The sequence below is a fragment of the Hakea prostrata genome, chromosome 4 (assembly GCF_041222555.1).
Source record: "Hakea prostrata isolate BN-2017 chromosome 4, UWA_Hpros_2, whole genome shotgun sequence".
Taxonomy (NCBI): Eukaryota; Viridiplantae; Streptophyta; class Magnoliopsida; order Proteales; family Proteaceae; genus Hakea; species Hakea prostrata.
In genome coordinates this window covers 32036913-32044937 of record NC_142603.1, presented here as the reverse complement: position 1 = coordinate 32044937, position 8025 = coordinate 32036913, and the positions used below count along the sequence as shown (strand labels likewise).

At 37.2% G+C, this 8025-nt stretch overlaps 1 non-coding gene across 1 annotated transcript; it reads right to left on the bottom strand.

Annotated features, from left to right (window-relative positions):
- Positions 1–1147: 1147 nt before the first annotated feature.
- On the bottom strand, positions 1148–1254 carry LOC149018694 (small nucleolar RNA R71). The gene has a single exon (XR_016173236.1). It is a non-coding gene; the product is annotated as a small nucleolar RNA R71 (small nucleolar RNA).
- Between the last annotated feature and the right edge of the window lie 6771 nt (positions 1255–8025).

The window sequence follows — 8025 nt, the reverse complement described above, 5'->3', positions numbered from 1 at the left end:
CCTAATTTACTTTGAAGTGTAGAGTTATATCGATTAGGAAAAGCATTGGGGATTCGAAATCCCAAAGATCTTCACATATTCACAGTTAACGTTTTACATTAGTTAATAGATTTAGTTTAAATTTAGTTTTGTTAAATTCAATCTTAGTAACTTAGCCTTTTAGTTCCCCATAGTTCGACCCCGTACTTTCTGCTTGCTAGATTAGTATAGGATTTTATTTTTGATTGGTTAGCGACACGATCAAATTTTGACGCCGTTGCCGGGGAACCAAAGCACGGTTGCTAGGATTGATTTTTGTCAATTAGGCATAATTTTTAGAGTAATTTTAGTGTTTTTAATTTTTAATTTTTCTTTGCTTATTTAACTAATCTTTTTTTCTTTTGTTTTGTAGGTAACTGCAAGAGTAGCGATTCGATAATTAGTTTAGGTTGTTATCTTTTCTTTCTTACATATAATTGTATTTAGGACTTTTCCATTGTAATATTTGCATTAGATTGGGTTGTTTAGGTTAATTTTTAAAAATCCCCATCCCTCAGATCCCACATGTGTAACTTTTGTTAGAAAGATCACGTGGATTGCGCTTCAAGTACGTCCTAAACTCTCCCTTTTGCTATAGTTATTTTCTTTTAATTTTCCTTATTTAGCTTATTCTTTTTTTTTTTATTCTTCTGTGTGTATGCATGGTCGTCGGTCCCTAAACCCTGAATTGACTCCACTTGACTTAGAGTTAGAAGAGACTTTGGCCAACCTTAGAAGGCAAAGAACCATGGCAAACTATGAGCCTCCAATGAGGCCCTTGAGTGAGCATTTCATTCCTACGTTATATACTCCGCTTTCTTGTATTAAGTTGCCTAACATAGAGGCGGCTCAATATGAGATCAAATCTAGTGTGATTCAAATGCTACCATCTTTTTATGGACTTGCCAATGAAGAGCCTTATAAGCACTTAGATGAGTTTTTAGAGGTGTCATCCACGGTTAAAATTCAAAACCTCTCAGTTGATGCTTTAAGGTTACTTTTTTTTCCATTCTCCCTTAAAGATAAAGCTAAGCATTGGCTTCATTTTTTGGACAATGTTAAAATTTCCACTTGGGTAGGAATGCAACAGGAGTTCCTTAAAAAGTTCTTCTCCATTGGCCGTACCAATAGCATTAGGAGAACGATAACGAGTTTCTCCCAACAAGAAGGAGAACAATTTCATGAGGCCTGGGAAAGACTAAAAGAATTACTTAGAAAGTGCCCCCACCATGCTATTCCTAAATGGCAATTGGTTCAATGCTTTTATGATGGCCTTAAAGACCGACATAGGCAAATGGTTGATTCTTCCTGTGGTGGAACTTTCATGCACAAGAATGAGAATGAGGCATGGGAACTTTTTGAGATCCTTAGTGAAAACTCCCAATACCATGCTTCAACAGCTAGGATTGAGAATCCATCCATTGGGCAACCAAAGAGAAGCGGTCTCTATGAGATAAATCCTACCATTGAGATGAGCACTAAGGTTGACTTGCTATCAAAGAAATTGGACCATCTCTTGTCATTAGGATAACAAACCCCATCTCCACTTCCTACAAGTTTCTCTCCACCTAATCAGATTGAAGCATGTGCTTTATGTTCTAGCAAGTCCCAGCTTATGCTAAGTTTCTAAAAGATATGTACACCCAAAAGTGTAAGTTGAAGACTCAAACACCTAAGATTGTGCACCTATGGACTAGAGCAAAACACTCAATTGTTACATTCTCATTCTCAATCCTAACAGCAATTTCAACAACCAACTGCCCCCTAAACTTAAAGATCCAAGTACACCTTTAATTTCATGTGTCATTGGAGATTTATCCATAAGTAAAGCATTGCTTGATTTGGGAGCCAGTGTGAATATTTTACCCGGGTTCGTTTCGTTTATGATAGGTTTGGTCTAGGAGATTTGAAATCCAGTGATGTGATTCTACAATTGGCAAACCGTTCAATCAAACGACCCCGTGGGCTACTTGAAAACATTTTGGTAAAGGTTGAGGATCTATATTTTCTTGTTGATTTTTTTATCCTAGATATGGACAATACAACTACCAATAAGTTACCACCAATCATTCTTGGACGGCCCTTTTTAGCCACTGCGAATGCTTGCATCAATTGTAGATCGGGTGTCATGGATATATCATTTGGCAATAAGAAACTTAGAGTCAACATCTTCAATGCATCCTTAAGCTCAAATAGGGATGAAGAGTGCTTTGCGATTAACTTTATTGATGAGGTAGTGGTTGATTATACTCCAAACATGCTTATTGATGATCCCCTACAACATTGCTTGCCATTTGGGGAATCTAACCTAAATATTGAGGAAGTCAACACATTGTTGGACTCTTCCACTTCTTTGGAGCAGTCACCATTCACATTTAGATTTGAGCCTCCACCTCCATTGGCTGCTTCTTACTGAGTCTGGCTGAAGACTCTAAACTTAGCGCTTTATGGGAGGCAACCCATATGTTTAGATATTATTTCTTGTTCTTTTTCCTTTATTTTCTTTGTTTGTTGTTAGGTTTTACTGTTGCGTGCTCTATCATGAGTTCAAACATCGGGTACACTCTTTCCTCTATTTGCTTCTATTATTTATCTTGCATGCACTGAGGTCATTGCATAATTTAAGTGTGGGGGGGTGTCAACTTGAGTAAGACTTGTTGATAGTTGGTAGAGCATTGTCACAAAGATAAAAAGTGCCCAATTTTTTCTGGCTTTGGTAAGATAAATGTTTTAATTCCTTGCTTAGATACAAAATGAGAGTTTAAGTGTTTTAGAAATCCCATCTGATGTAATGAACACCCTCTTGAGAGAATAGTAATGGGTTTTACATTTTGAGACCGAGGTTGAATCGGAAAATAGGAATTCCAAGTAGTCCAAAAGGTTTGACCATCTAGTTATCTTGTATTGCCTTGTGCTTATGGTGACAAGTTGAGACCGATTTTAGACTATTTAAATGTGAAGTAAATTGAAGTATAATCTGAAAAAAGAAAAAGAAAAAAAATGCTGAAGTTTAAAGGTTAGACCTCCTTCTTAGTAACCGGGTCTCGGTGTCACCAACATCGTGCCTCGCGTCAAACAGTTGGGGTGTCTTTGGTCCAGTCTTGGCCTGTAGCCTAGTTGGCTTGAGTAAGTAAGTTCGATGGGTATTCTACACCTAGTCCCTTAAAGCCATCTGGCTTGAGAGCGGCTGACCCAACACTCGTTACATAGGCCATCTAGAAAGCTTAAGAGGCAAGACATTGCACGGACTAGAACTGTGACCATTAAAGAAAGAAGTGAATTAATGTGCTTATAAAGGTGAAATGTCTAAGAAGGTCAATATTGCTTAGATCTTGAGTTCTTGGTATTATTTGGTACATAGTTTAGTCTTATCTAAGGGTGAACTGGTAGACTGAAGATAAGAAGAGACTTCTCGATTGAATTGTTTGCCTAGAGCTAGACTCAAGAGAGGGTGTAAGAGCTTAAGTGTGGGGGTGCCTATATTCCCTTTAATCTTTAGTGGAGTGTCTTTGTCTTGGAATCTATCTTTCTACTCTTACTACTGCCAGAATAATTAGAAGAGCACTTAAGAATTTTGTGTGTATAGTCTCTGCAAACACTCACGAGACACAACTCGTCCACTAGGGTAACCTAGGGGTTTAAAGGCTTGTTGCACATGCTAAGTACAACCGTGATTCCTACGAAAGTGAGTTAGGTTTTTCTTTCTTTATTTTCTGTATTAGTTTTATTTTTTTTTTTGTTTTGCTCGAGGACTAGCAAACACTCGAGTGTGGGGGTATTTGATAAGCATGCATTTACCATTATTTATTTGATTTAATTCCCCATACTTATTTAATTAAAGAGAGCTAATTGAGTATTTTTGTGTATTTTTCAGGAATAAGGAGATTTTGGATATTAGAGATAATATGGAGTAAAGTTGGCAATATATTAGATATTGGTGGATTTTAAATCATGGCTTTCAATCTTGCTGCTCAAGAAATCATGAAAAGTGAGATCTTAGCCAAATTAGAAATAGGTGGAGGTTTAAGGAACAAATTTGGTAATAAATCTGAAAATCGGGTAAACAGACCTACCTTCAGTATTTTGGGCATATCTCTCTCGTATTAGCTTGGATTTCGATGATTCAAGATGCTATGGAACGATATTGAAAATATCTACAACTTTCCAGTTTTGAGTTTTTCCAAATTTCGAAAGAATAAAGGTCGAATCTACGGGTAAAGAGAAGGGATTCATTGTGTGCAGGAGACATAAAAAAGAAGCCAACCACAGAGAAGAGAAGAAGACGGCGAATGCGCTCTCATCTCTCATTGCTGAAGAAGAAGACCACATCTCTCTCTCTCTCTCTCTCTCTCTCTCTCTCTCTCTCCTCTCTCTCTCTCTCTCCCTATGTTTCATCTTTATTTTTCTTGTGAACTTTGTAATAACGAGTAGCTAGTTCCTTTGCTTTGAGATGTAGATGAACCATGCTTATTTCATTAAGTTGATTGTTCTATCTCTTCTAGTTGATTGTGTTTGAGTTTGGCCAAAGATGTTCTATAGCTCAGCGAACTAAGCGTGCCAAGCTTCCGCGAAGGACGATAGTCTTGCGAAGATAGGGCATATCTAGGAAGACCATCCCTAATTTACTTTGAAGTGTAGAGTTATATCGATTAGGGAAAAGCATTGGGGATTCGAAATCCCAAAGATCTTCACATATTCACAGTTAACGTTTTACATTAGTTAATAGATTTAGTTTAAATTTAGTTTTGTTAAATTCAATCTTAGTAACTTAGCCTTTTAGTTCCCCATAGTTCGACCCCGTACTTTCTGCTTGCTAGATTAGTATAGGATTTTATTTTTGATTGGTTAGCGACACGATCATGTATCTATGATTGTTAGGGGTTTAATTGCTAAGTTTGGAACCTCTCTCTTTGACCTTTGGATTATCTTCGGTGATAATTAAGGTAAGGATAGTTATTTCATAATAACATAGATCACGTACTCTTTGGTTTCTACTTTAAGAAACCCTAAGTTTAACTACTGTTATTGTATTTTATACTTCTGATGTACTACTGTAAGTACAGTAGTACTTCATTTATGTATTCATTTTCATTATTCAAGTTTATATGAAATGCTTATTGCTATATATTGTTTAATGATTAGATTATGCTTTTATATTCTCTTTTGTATGAAGAAGTGTTGATTTTGTATGTCATGACTGGTCTAAGAATGTGATTGATTAGGTATGGTTTGGGATTAAGAGGTGTCCTTTTGACACTTCTGTCCTTGGACATCAACGGAAATAGTATGGGATATTTTCGGGGTTGCCCATTGATACTTTCCTGAACCATTGGTTGTCATACCTAGGACTGTCTAGCAGTGTTTGGCTAGGATGTCCTCGTTATATCAGACCCTAGTCGGAGGGGTATTGAGACCGAACGACCCGTGGTAGCAATGGGGATTCATGGGCGCTCAAGATCAGTAACCAACCCGTGAGAGGACAGGAATCACATTGTGGGGGCCATTTATTGGGAGGGTTGCATATGGATAGACTTGGGCTCATGGGCGCTCAAGACCGGTAACCAACCCGTGAGGGGACATGAGAGCTTCCCGTTTACCATATGTGGATAACCAATAGGGTTGATAAGTCTATAGTCCGGGACTATGAGGACTCTAGTGTGAAGGATACCGGAAAAGATCCCAAGAGGGGAGGAATGGACGTATCTGGAGCTAACTTGATGTGACTAAGTAGATGACTTGCATTGGGCTAGGCTTAACCCTGACATGTGCCAGTACTTAGACCAATGGTGATGTGAGAGAGCGGTGACCTAACCCCCAACCATGGAATGTCCCAAGGGATGACGAACCCATTACCAATAGGAGCCGAGTGACTGAGACTTACCCAAAGAAGTATGGTGCTATGACTTAAAGCATGTCTACCAATAGAGACCAGCATACATAGAATTTAGATGCATATATATATATATATATATATATATATATATATATATATATATATATATATATATATATATATATATATATATATATATATATATATATATATATATATATATATATATATATATATATATATATATATATATATATATATATATATATATATATTATCTATTTCATATTGCATTGCATCTTGTTATGTTTTGTTGCATGTTATTTATGTTGTTATGAGTTAACTTGCCTTGCTGAGTTCATTTGAACTCACTCCTTTTGTGCAATCTTTTTATTAAATTATTCTACATGTATTGACTATTATGAAGGACAATACGATGAAGCGCAAGCCGATGAAGCGTACTACACACAAGGTGCTGGCAACAATGAAGATCACACTGATGATCCCTCATGCGATCAACTTGCGCACTACGTTTAGACATAACATAGAATGGGAACATCTGTGTTGGATTGATGAAGTCCATTACTTTGAAGATATTATCTATAGAATAGAAAACTTGTAGTTCAGCTTGATTTTCTTTCCTTACTTTTCTTTAGAAACAGTTGTAATTCTCTTTAGACTTATGTGCTACATTCCGCTGTAACTGTGGAGTGAGTTTCCGCCTCACTCTACTTCTTTTTTATGTGCTTACATCTGGTATCATTTTCCGCACTCTGATTATACTGATATTCATTTTCCTAATTTAGATCTTTTATTTATAATATTACACTTGATTTTATTTGTTCATGATTATGTTATTGCATATGTGGGAGGATGATTTCCTCAATACTTGTTCTTCGGGGCTGTGGATCACACACCCAGGTATGCCAGTTAGGGTACCGGCTAGGGGGATGTGACACATTTAATAATATAAAGAAACAAATGCAAAGTGAGGATATGAGGTTCCTAACTCTATAATGTAGTCTCTAAAGTAGACACACATTATGTCATACACTAGTCTTCTTTGGGCGGACTCATCACTATTTCCTCGAGGCACTCAAACACGTCTGTTGGGATATTCGCGGCTGTTGGGAAAAGTCTTATCAAACCATGGTTGGGGATGAAGTCACGAATCTCTCACATCACCATTGGTATAGGATCTAGCGCGTGTCAGGGACAAACCTAAGCCCAATGCAGGGTCATACAGTCTCATACTACAATGGTCCAGATATCTCCCCTCACGCCTAGTGCTTTGTTGGTTCAATACCTTCCCACCTATGAATGAAATCCTCAATGGGAGGCATCTGTTGGATCCCATTCCTCAACCCAATGGTTATCCACATATAATAAACAGGATGTCCATGTCCTTTCATGGGTTGGTTACCGGTCTTGGACGCCCATGAGCCATTATCTATTATATGCAACCCTACCTCTCTATGATGATAGTGGGCCTGCTCGATATACAGGACCCATCCACTAGCATCACGGGTTAACCAGCTTCAATAACCCTACCGAAAGGGTAGTAGTACTCATAGGGGTTCCTAACCCAACACTTCTAGACACCTAACAAATATGCAATTGGGTTGAATGGCACCACATAGGTTACTAGGGTAATGGGCGAACCCACAACCCTAGTGGAAAATACAAGGTAGAGAGAATAATAATATTCCCCCTCTCCCTTCACATACATTCACATTCCATTCTCATAACAACAATAATAGATTTAAAGAAACCAGCAACATCATAATTAGTAAATAATAGTTTTACCTTCCTTTCGTGCAAAGTCACACTCAATATATAATGGGGTTCATTATTCGTCACCTACCAACTAGATTTCTTTCTCCAAAGATCAATACTTTCTTCCCACAAGGAGATAACCAAAGGATAATTTAACCTAATCATACAAGAGAATTAACAAAATAAAAATAGGAGTTAATTTGGTTTTAGAAAAATATCTTAAAATATTCCCGTAAAAACCCAAATAGAAAACTAGTTTCTAACTCGCCCTTTTAATCTAAATCAGCTAAAAGTTATAATTTTGCCTTTAATTTGAAGTCGAAACGAAACGAAATTTTGGGGGAAGCTAATTGGCAGTAAAGTAATCATAAGGGTGTCCTCAATTTTATTCAATTTTA